Genomic DNA, 11,890 nt, shown 5'->3' with positions numbered 1-11,890 from the left:
CGCCTGCGCCGGCTGCCTTAGGGCTGGGCGGGAGTGAACTTGCTCCCCAGCACTCAGGTATGACAGCTGTGGCATTATGTGTCTAAATCAAAGGTAGTTGGGCTTTGACCTCCTCCAGGGCAAGGTGGGCACTATTAGGGTAACTTTGTCCCTCCAACTGCTTATACAAGAGCCTGGAACAGAAGAAGGGGCCTCGTCTTTGGTGCAAGGCGGCCAGGGCCTCGGTTTCCCCAGCTTCTCGGGCTGAGCATTGCTGTGGTCTTGCAAGTCCCGTGGATCCAAGATCTTCTTGTGAGCTCTCCCAGGCCTTAGCCCCAGAGACCCTAGACACCCCGCACAAGTTCAAGCACTGTCAAGGTATCTGCAACCTCAACAAGGGTGTCCTTCCACACCCAGCACGTCCTCCCCAGACCCCTGCCCCAGGCTCACAGAAGCTTTGGGCCAAACTTGCCATCCATCACCTCAGGTGAGCCCCTCTCCTCACTAGGGGACAATCCAATTAATCTCCCTCTGGGGGGCCTAGAATAAGAAGGCTCAGACCCATCAAAATCGCTCCTGGGGGAGGGCACAGGACTGGGGTGAGGAAATGCTCCGTCCCTCCCTGATCCTCACTAGGGCAGGACCACAGCAAACAAATGCCCAGGGCACCAGCCAGGGCTTCTCCTTAGTCCTCACCCAGCCACTGCATTTTATGCAAGTAGTGAAGGCTGTGGAGATGCTCAGAAGCCCACGTGATTATTCTACTTCTGGCTTGCACGGACAGTCAAGACTACCCTGAGTCTAGCCTGCAGAAACCCCATGAAGTCAGCCACCCTGGGGGCAGCCCCCCGTAAGAATGCTAGGTGAGAGGTCAGGTCTGGTGACTGACAGGCAGGGGCAGCTCGGCTCGGTTCTTCACAGGTCAGAAGGAAGCACGTTTTTGACTTGGACACGTTTTGTTTCCTGAGTTGTAAATGTCAGCTAGTGCCTACACCATGTCCTCACTGCATGTCGGCCCTTCTTTCCCTGAAATCAGGTAACTGAAACAACTGGAGTCCCCCACAGCTCCTGATCAGCCCAGGGACCTCCACCTCTGGGGCGGCCCCCCTCAGCCCCTGGGGTGCAGAAGCACCACACCTCCCCTCTTACTTCTCCTGCACGTCTGTCCTGGGCCTTCCCTGGCTGCTCCTCCCTGCTTCCTGCGTGTGGATATGTCCAAAGGTCCTGACCTTGGGCCTCCTTCCCCAGTCATTGCCACTCCTAGTTTACCGAGTGCATGAACTCCCTCCTGAATCAGCAAGGGACACAATTCGTTGTGGGGGAGGCTGCCCGGGCACCCAGACCCTCTCTCCACCCTGGAGCTCGGCCTCCACCACCTTTCTGCCCACCTAGCCAAGGACCCCCGCCCAGCTACACGTTCACCAAGCCCCTCCTGAGTCCCCTCCCCCAGCCACCTTCTCCATTCCTGTTCCCAAGTCTCAGGAGGCTCCCGGGAGACACAGGACCCAGCCATCCCTTCCTCACAGGCTCAGGCTACTCTCACAGGTCAATCTTTTCATCCACCTCTCATTGTCTTCCTAGCAAACCCCCCAGCACCTACCATAGGAGGCCTTTTATTTGGCCTCCAGTACCTCTTTTCACCCTCCTCAGAAAACCACGCCTAGGACAGGGCAGCTGACCCCTGGCGTGGGCTCTGAGTCCTGCTGCGTCGTCTCAGCGACTGGCTGTGTCTACGGCTCTTCTTGCTTCTAGTGTCACGTGAAGATGATTGTCCCTTCCGCTCCCTCGAGGTTCTGCCCTCCACCTTCCCAGACCCTTTGCACAGTCTCAGTTCTACCACATCTTACCTGTGCGGCCTCAACCTTTCCGAGCCTCAGATTCCTCATCTGCAAAGTGGGGATGATCAGATCTGCCTTGTAGACCTGTAGTAGGAACAGGAATAATCATGCAAGCAGTGTCACACAGAGCCTTGGACAGAGACAGCGCTCAGTCCATGGAAGCTGGGATGACGACGACGACGATGATGATGAATCTGTCCCTAATAACCTGTGGTGCAACCCAGAAATTCCCCCCCAGTGACATAATGATATGGATTGAATTGTGTCCCCCAAGTTTTATGTATTAGAAGCTGGACCCCCACTGTGACTGTTAAGAGGGTGGGAAATCCTATTATGGTAATCGTAAGGTGGGGCCTTGAAGGGGTGATTGGATTCTGAGGTGCTCTCTCTCTCTCTCTCTCTCTCTCTGTCTCTCCACTGCCATTCTGCCATGTGAGACCCCTGTGTTACTGTCACCATCGAGGCCTTCACCAGATGTGTTCCCTGGCCTTTGGACTTCCCAGCCTCCCAAACTGTAAGCAAAAAATTTCATTTTCCTCATAAATTACCCAGTTCCAGGTATTTTGTTATAAGCAACAGAAACAGACTAACACGCGTGCACACACACATGCACTCACACGCAGCAGTGCTATACCAGTTGTGTGATGTGGCCTGCACTCCGGCATCTTCATACACACGAAATCAAGTTAAAGTGCTGCCACGTCCTCGTGTTTAAAACTCACCCCTCCCTTGCTGGTGTCCACACGTCTCCCATTTCTTGGCTCTCTTCTGCTTGTTCGTGACATGCAGGACGAGATGACAGACTCAGTAAGATGACGGGCCTAGTTCTCGGTGCTCTGGCACTATTCACTCCTTTCTGTGCTCTCCCACTACCTGAGATATTCCAAATGTTCCTCACCTGAACTCCGGCACCCCGCAAGTGTTAGCTGAGTATCTACCATGTGCCAAGAGCTAGACGATGACAAGGATGGTGAAGGTGGGGGAGGAGGAGGGGAAAGAGCATTTTATGCAAGTAGTGAAGGCTGTGGAGATGCTCAGAAGCCCACGTGATTATTCTACTTCTGGCTTGCACGGACAGTCAAGACTACCCTGAGTCTAGCCTGCAGAAACCCCATGAAGTCAGCCACCCTGGGGGCAGCCCCCCGTAAGAATGCTAGGTGAGAGGTCAGGTCTGGTGACTGACAGGCAGGGGCAGCTCGGCTCGGTTCTTCACAGGTCAGAAGGAAGCACGTTTTTGACTTGGACACGTTTTGTTTCCTGAGTTGTAAATGTCAGCTAGTGCCTACACCATGTCCTCACTGCATGTCGGCCCTTCTTTCCCTGAAATCAGGTAACTGAAACAACTGGAGTCCCCCACAGCTCCTGATCAGCCCAGGGACCTCCACCTCTGGGGCGGCCCCCCTCAGCCCCTGGGGTGCAGAAGCACCACACCTCCCCTCTTACTTCTCCTGCACGTCTGTCCTGGGCCTTCCCTGGCTGCTCCTCCCTGCTTCCTGCGTGTGGATATGTCCAAAGGTCCTGACCTTGGGCCTCCTTCCCCAGTCATTGCCACTCCTAGTTTACCGAGTGCATGAACTCCCTCCTGAATCAGCAAGGGACACAATTCGTTGTGGGGGAGGCTGCCCGGGCACCCAGACCCTCTCTCCACCCTGGAGCTCGGCCTCCACCACCTTTCTGCCCACCTAGCCAAGGACCCCCGCCCAGCTACACGTTCACCAAGCCCCTCCTGAGTCCCCTCCCCCAGCCACCTTCTCCATTCCTGTTCCCAAGTCTCAGGAGGCTCCCGGGAGACACAGGACCCAGCCATCCCTTCCTCACAGGCTCAGGCTACTCTCACAGGTCAATCTTTTCATCCACCTCTCATTGTCTTCCTAGCAAACCCCCCAGCACCTACCATAGGAGGCCTTTTATTTGGCCTCCAGTACCTCTTTTCACCCTCCTCAGAAAACCACGCCTAGGACAGGGCAGCTGACCCCTGGCGTGGGCTCTGAGTCCTGCTGCGTCGTCTCAGCGACTGGCTGTGTCTACGGCTCTTCTTGCTTCTAGTGTCACGTGAAGATGATTGTCCCTTCCGCTCCCTCGAGGTTCTGCAGGGGGCTCTCGTTTACTGAGCACTCGCTACCCGCCAGGCACTACCCTACGTGCTTTACATATACAGACTCATTTAATCCTCAAAACAGGTCCATTTACTCCTCAGATAACTGCCGTGTGGGGCAGTCACCATTCCTGCTTATGGCTGAACAGTTGCGCTGACCTGTCCCGGGACACAGCTCAAAAGCAGGAAGGCCGGCCAGGCCACCATCTCTGACACCTGCCTGCAGAGCCCAGACTCCCAGCCCCTGCAGTGACACACACAGTGTCATGAAGGTCACTTTTAGCAGAGAGGGAAGATAAGAAAAAAGAATGTGGATGGAGAGGTAGCCTGGTGCCTGCCATGAAGTTTCAGAACAAAGCACTGTGACAACAGGCGGTGACCCACTTCGGGATGAGCAGTCGGGCTGTTACACTAAGACCCGGAGACGGGGGTGGGGGGGGTCCGCAAGGTGTGAGTGCAGGAGCTTCCAGTGAAGAGAAACGCGTGACCTAGGGCTCTGCCATTTGGGATTGGGGCCCAGGCCCGGGAGGAAAGCTACCAGGGACACTACTGCGACCTTTGATGAAAATTGAATATGAACAATTCCATTTCCTGACTTTGTTCATGGTACTGTGATGGTGCGTGAGAATGTCACAGTTCTTAGGAAACACACATGAAGTACACAGGGCCACAAAGCCTCTACTTACTCTCAAATGGTCCAGGAAAAATACGCAGATGTATGTGTATCTGTGCATCTGTGCACGCACGTGTGCATGAGAGCTAGAGGGTGAGAGAATCATACAGCAAACGGGCAACGCATAACCTACAAGTGAATGTGGGTAAAGGGCACGTGGGAGTTCCTTGCACTATTCTTGCAGTGTTTCAGTAAATTTGAAATTATATCAAAATTAAAAGTTACCAAAAATACATGCATTTGAACAGTGGCACACAAGTTGCAAGATCTTCTAAAAACAAACAAAACCCATCAAGTATGTTAGAGTGATGAGCCGCGAGAGGGAGGCAGTGGGACAGAAAGAGGTATAAAGAATGTTAAAATACAGGGGGGATACTAATAGAAAGAAAGAAAGAGAGAGGAAGACCGAAGGGCGAGAAGGAGGGGACAGGGGAAATTCCAGGTCCTTCTCTCACACTGTCACGGGAGTGTGCTCACCCGCTCTCCTGACTTCAACTTTTCATTTTCAGAATGGGGACTCCTAAACCCTTACCCCCGGCTTGCTCGTGCGTGCCAATCCTGTGTTTAGAATTGCTTGGCAGAGGGCACATCTCAACACCCCACGTTCGCTATGATTTGGTGACCCAAGTTTACCTTTCCTTTTCCTTCCCAGCCAGCCCCACTTGCCCAGGGCTGTCCCCTTCCTCCAGGCTCCCAGAAACCTCTAGAAACTTCAGAGTTTTCTCTGGTTCCTTCTTCTTTCTCCGTCCTTTCTCAGCACGTCCTTTGACCCGTTCCTCATTCCACTTTCCTACTTCAAGCTCTCATAACCTCGCCCTGGGATTAGGAAGCTGCCTCCAGCCTGGTCACTTTCCGCACTCACCCCACCCCCATCCCACTCGCCTTCACTGCATGGACATGTTGGGCCAGCCGACACTGACCCTTTTCTGCAACACTGCCACTATTCTGTTGCTCAAGAAAACATGCTCCAGTTCATTGCTCTCTTGTGTCTGATTATTTCTCCGTAAGTATTTGTCTTTTCTTCCAACTTTATCAAAAGTCTGTGGAAGCAGATACTCATCCCATCTCGGTCCCTGTCTGTCCTCTTTGGTGCCTTGCATGTGGCTGGAGGCACAGCAGTGGGAGTTTAATCATTACTTAATCGATTAATTGGCTTTTTCTTATTTCTGAGTATATAACGGTTATAACAAAAGAAATTCTCTTGCTCACCTTATGCTGACAATAGATGAGAACAAAGGACTTGATCAGGACCTTAGGGCTGTTTAGGGTCCCTTGTCAGATGTGTCCCAAAGCCAGAGGCAACACCCGCTATGATCACCCACGACACGCACCAGGCAAAATAAAGGCCGATTCCGGTGGCTCTGTATTTTAATGTTTCTCATCTTAAAGATTCTAAAAGTATGACATTGCTTTTAGAATATACATTTATCTCTGTAAATATTCCAAAATGCAGGCTGGTTCAGAACATGCTCCCTCACTGTTCACTGCCTCATGGTGTTTTGTTTTCTCAGCCCAAGGCACACATTTTTGATATCACAGCAAACAGCGATTGATTCTATTTCTGGTTGCTTTAAAAACAGCTCTAATGGCTGCGTCACTGCGCAAACAAGGAAGGGGCCTGGTGAATAAGCTCCTTATGCCACCTTCTTGAGCAAGGTCATCATAGCTAAACGTCTGGACAACCCCCAGTCCCATATGTTTAATTCCTTCTCTTGATATTTCATCATTTCAGATCATAAGGGAGAGAATGATGTAATGCCTAATAAATGCCAGAGTAGCCCTTTGGAGCAGGGACACCAAACATGGGCAGAGTGCCTCAGCCAAGTTTGCTCAGGCAATACTCAGAGAGCTGTCGTCGAAGTTTTCATCTGAGATGCTGCTTCCTAAACAGGTTTCATAGAGGTCTTGATCCATCTATTTGATCTATTTGAAGTTTTGAACTTCAAAGCACTGTTAGAGCCCACACAAGATGTACAAGGATACTTCAAAAAGTTCATGAAAAAGTAGAATTGAAACATAATACGAACCTTTCCACGAACTTTTTGAAGCGCCCTTGAACATGCTAGTCTCTGTATCATCGGGGGATAGGGACCACAGCATTCATATCCTCCCAGAACTATAGTAATATTATCAAAGACCACTTACTGTCAGTAGATTTTTTTTTTTTTATCTTTTTCGTGACCAGTAAGGGGATCGCAACCCTTGGTGTAGTGTCGCCCACACCACGCTCAGCCAGTGAGTGCACGGGCCATTCCTATATAGGATCCAAACCCGCGGCAGGAGCGTCGCTGTGCTCCCAGCCCGCACTCTCCTGTGTGCACCACGGGCTCGGCCCTAAACTTCCTGTTCTGATTTTAACTTATTTCCTCTTGCCTCGTTCTCAGGGGAGGCCCTAAACTTCCTGTTCTGATTTTAACTTATTTCCTCTTGCCTCGTTCTCAGGGGAGATGGTGAACCATTCATCGTGATTCTCTGAACCATCTTCTAGCCTTTCTATATGAACACAGCAAGACTGACCTTCCACAGACCATCTGCCCTGAGTTGTCTGTCCAGGTGCAATGCATTTTTCTTGTTAATTCACGAATTCTTCTCTGGTCCCTTCTGAAATGTGGATGTCTACCAGCTATTCGTGGATCCAGAGGGGAGAAGAGTGTTGTGGCCATAGAAAGGTGTTCAAACTCTGATGTAGGCTCATCAGACACTATGCTCTAAATAACTGATTTAATGAGCCTCGTGTCTCACCCTTCACAGTCCCAACAATCACAGAAGAGAAAGAAATCTCAAAAACTCTCTGACCCAGATTTCTCCCACATGGGCTTTCATGGAAGCCAAAATCATCCACAGTTATGGTCGTTAATGTCACACGTGAAAGGCATATCTGGGATTAAATCCACATATTTGACTCTCTCTTCCTCCTGATTTGCTGCTGAAACAACCCAACAAATGTAACTGAGACAATTTCAGGCCACTATAAACCCCCACCCAGCCTTGGAGACCCCTGGAATCAAAGTCCAGCAAGATGCAGACCACATGAGGAGAGGGCCACCACAGACAGGCAGGTGGGGACACAGCAGAGGCAGCATCTGCTGTGCTGCCTGGGAATGGGGAGGTCCCAGGTGGTCTCAGGCTTCCAGGAGAAACTGCTCCCAGTTCTCACACTCCCTCATCCTCTCCCATGGCTTCTCTGGTCTGCCAAAGAAAAATTAAAATGCAACATTAAAACAAATTCAAAGTGCTCCCCCCCTCCAGCTTTTGACTGGGTATAAATAAATGGCCAGTGACCCACATGAGTGGCTTTCAGACTTTATTAATCATCTTGCGTCTGCCCCTCAGTCCACTCTCCAGCCTTGCCCATCCCGCTCTGAGATCCCTTACCCTCTGGCTTCAGGTTGGGTTTGACCAGTGGGCGCCAACCAGAGACAGGGACCAAGGCAGCTCCTGTAAGGTGGCTCCTCCATGCAGCTATCCTCTCTCTTGGGGTTCCCTAGTCCCTTCAGAGCTAGGGTTGGCCACAGCCATCCTCCCATCCCATGCCTGCCTCAGTTTCCAGGCCCAGTTTTTGTAAATAAACTCTGCTGAAATTATCCTTCTTAAAAACCTATGTACCACTTTGTACCCACTGAGATGGCTATAATAAAAAATAATAAGGGTTAGTGAGGATGTGGAAAAACTGGAACCCTCATGCCTTGCTGGTGAGAATGTAAAATGGTGCAGCCCCTTTGAAAAATAGTCTGGCAGTTCTTCAAAAGGTTAAACACAGAGTTACCATATGGCCCAACAATTCCTTTCCTGGGTATAGGTACCAAGAGAAGTGAAAACATATGTCCACACAAAAACCTGCACACGAATTTCATAGCAGCATTATTCGTAACAGCCCCAAAGTGGAAACAATCCAAATGTCCATCAGCTGATGAGTGGGTAAGTAAAATGTGGAATATCTCTACCATGGAATATCACTCGGCCATAAGAAAACATGAGTGCTCTGACATGAGTGAATTTTGAAAACATTATGCTTAGTGAAAGAAGCCAGACACAACCCCCCACATACTGTCGGATCCCATTTATACGAAATGTCCAGAATAGGCAAATTCATAGAAACAGATAGTAGGTTACTGGCTGCCTAGGGCAGGGGGGCAGGGAGAAGTAGGTAGTGAGTACTAATGGATGCAAGATTGCTTTTTGGAGGGATAAAACTGTTCTAACATTGACTGTGGTGATGATTGCACAACTCTATGAATATACTCAAAACCACTGAATTGTATACTTTAAATAGGTGAATTATATGGCATGTCAATAAAGCTGTTAAAAATCTATGTGTATTGAGGCATAGAAAAAAACTTTGGAAAGTATTTTCAATCAAAATGTTAACAGTGGTTGTCTCTAACTGTGGTATTATATTAAATTTCCACTTGTATATCTTTTGAAGTATGCAAAGATTGTACATTTCTTTAATCAGGGAAACAAAACAAACCTCTTATCTGTTCCAGGACTGTTTTTAAAACACTTTGGTCAGAGGACTCTTACAGACTCGAGCCACACCCCACATTGTGGCAAACATATTAAAATGCACCCAGCCTCACATGAAGTGTATTTCTTTCCGTGGAAATATATAAAACAACTTTTATAATTTTGCTTTAGAAATCATTAGGCTACAAATAACTCACTCATGATTGGCTACACCTCATCTGCAATCACGCCAACTTGGGAATTTCTGCAAGAGGGAATACATGTCACCTACAGACAGCTGATGAGAATTTTAGGAATTACTGGGCCGGCCCGGTACTGCTACAGTGCGCCGCTTGGGAGCGCGGCAGCGCTCCCACCTAGGGTTCGGATCCCACATACAGACCGGTTCCCGCTCACTGGCTGAGCGAGGCGCGGGAGCAGCACCGAGGGTTGCGATCCCGTTGCCGGTCCCGGTCCGGTACGGGCGCGACACTGAGGGTTGCGGTCCGTTGCTGGACATGAAAAAAGACAAAAAGGAAAAAAAAAAAAAAGAATTTTAGGAATTACAAATTATAAACTAACAATGTGGACATGTTACTTTTATAAATATTTAAACACTAATTTTATTTTTCCATGTTTTTTTTTTTTTTAGTAAGAAGAAAAACTTTATTTCAAACAGACTCGGTGAGGTTGCTGGTTTTAACAGACAGTTTCACTTCAAACGTGTACGGATGTACAAATCTGAAATTGTTTAGCAATGATCGATTTCTGCTAAAATGTAGATTAAGTCCATCAATAGACCAAGTTTGACATTTACTGTAGACCTTACTATTTAGGTAGCAGGGGTTAAATTTTGTCAAAAAAATGAGACTAACCTCAGAGCTTCTACTAAGCTAATGAGCTGTAAAATTTATTCCCCAGTACTGCTTTGAAAATATACCCATCAGTTGCTAAGAGAAATTGTGACCTCATCCACATGTTGTATTTAGCTGCGATTCTTCAGTTATCATCCACTGTTAGCTTGATGGGCGCTCCTTTTCTTATCTGACCCCAGCCAATTAAATGCCAGTGTTCCTCAACTTTTCAGCTAAAGACGACACTTTCTCCTACTTCTGTGCACATGGGATTAGTGAGAACTATTTCACCCAAATCAGCCTTGACTGCACCAAATCTTCCTGGAGACAGAAGTCTTGTTCAACGTGAACACTTCATTTTTAGACAGCTTTTGCTCCTTCTGCCTTTTGTCTCTTTCTGCATGTATATCTGGAACCGAAGCAGAAAATAGAAAATTTCCAATTCTGTGACGATCTCAGGTAAAGCTCCAACTGCTCCAAGTGCCTGCCCCACCCTTCTGTCAGCTAAGTACAATGTTGGGTCAATTTTTGTTCCAACTCCAATGAGGCCCTCCGGAGTATCATACTGAAGATCGTTATGTTCTGCAAAAAGTGATAAGATTTTGGAAGACTGGCTCACACATTAGTTTTCCTTCACTATCTTTGGAACAATACCAGGAGGGACTTCCATCTTCTGGCCCACCTTTAATACCCTTTTAAAATACCGCCCCTGGCTACACCACTTTTAAGGTCGTCAGCTTCATGGGCAGGTTTGTTGACATCAAAGGACCTAATAACCATAAACCAGAGTTCTGAGAAACGTCTCTTGGACATCTCGGACTTTTTTTTAATACATACTCACAGATAACCTCAATACTGTATTTCCACGAGCAGAAATCGGAATGATGGGATTTCCTTCTGCTACTACACCTTGTACAGATGCAAGAATCTATTCACACTGTTCTTTAGCCTGACTTTCTTTTACCAAAGAAATTTTATTTTGTAGAACCCAAATATGTTTCAGTTCATAATGTGTCTGTCAGCCAAGTGTTCAGAAGTCTGACGTTGAGGACAAGATCCATCAACAGCTGTCCACAGAAGGTCTCCATCCGTCACCATCACACCATTCTGCACAGTAGCCACAAATACACGCCGGGACAGTCAACAAAGGAAACACGTCTGACTAGTTTGAAGTTCCCTTTGGTCCCTGGACTGTCTGTAGGAAACGCATCGGTGTACTACTTCCACAGGATCTATAGCATTCTGGCCAAGGACAACTTGAGTCATCATGTTTATAAATCTTGGCATTAGCCTATCCAAGCTCGATTGTAATATTTCTTTCCAGTTTATTTTTGAACCTGACAGTGTGAACTCCAGAAATAGCTTTTACAACTTGGATTGTCCATGAGCATGACCAATTGTATCTACATTAATTATGGCTTGTCTACTGATAACTTTGTCTAAGAGTGGAACCAACTTGATAACATCCAAGGTGGTGAGATCCTGGCAAGAAGGATGCCCAGAGTCACTCCAGCCCCTCCCCCCCCCACCATCTCGCCAGGAGAGACAGATTGTTCAATACATTTAGTAGCCAATACGATTTTTCAGGCCTCAGGTATTCTGGTATGCCTGAGACTAGCTCAGAGGACTGAAGCCAAGGCCCACGGGGTGCTGAGGTCTGCATAGGAGTCCCCTTTGTCTCACCAGCAGGGTCAATGTTGACCTGCCATTTGTCCCTAACCCTAACACAGTGCCAGGCAGATAATATAAACTCACTATCTTTGGATTGGTCGATTTATGGAGAATTCAAATTTTCCCTAAGAAGTGTGATTTTATTTATAAGTCTTTTTTCAGGCCGCCATAGACAAGAAGGAGGCATTTTTGCATTCTTCAACCAAAAACCCTTCACATTCTTGAAAAAGTAATCAAGATATCACTTAGCCAACTGTTTTATTGATGAAATGATTCTGGTTCATTAAACTATTCACTAAAAAAAAAAAACAAACCCTGTTTATGATGAGTTCTA

At 48.1% G+C, this 11,890-nt stretch overlaps 1 pseudogene; it reads right to left on the bottom strand.

The window, feature by feature from the left end:
- Positions 1-10,030: 10,030 nt before the first annotated feature.
- Positions 10,031-11,417, bottom strand: LOC103606616 (annotated as a pseudogene).
- Between the last annotated feature and the right edge of the window lie 473 nt (positions 11,418-11,890).

The sequence above is a fragment of the Galeopterus variegatus genome, unplaced genomic scaffold (assembly GCF_000696425.1).
Source record: "Galeopterus variegatus unplaced genomic scaffold, G_variegatus-3.0.2 Scaffold6739, whole genome shotgun sequence".
NCBI lineage: Eukaryota > Metazoa > Chordata > Mammalia > Dermoptera > Cynocephalidae > Galeopterus > Galeopterus variegatus.
Note: the sequence above shows the minus strand (reverse complement) of the source record. Positions and strands in the feature narration are given on the sequence as shown.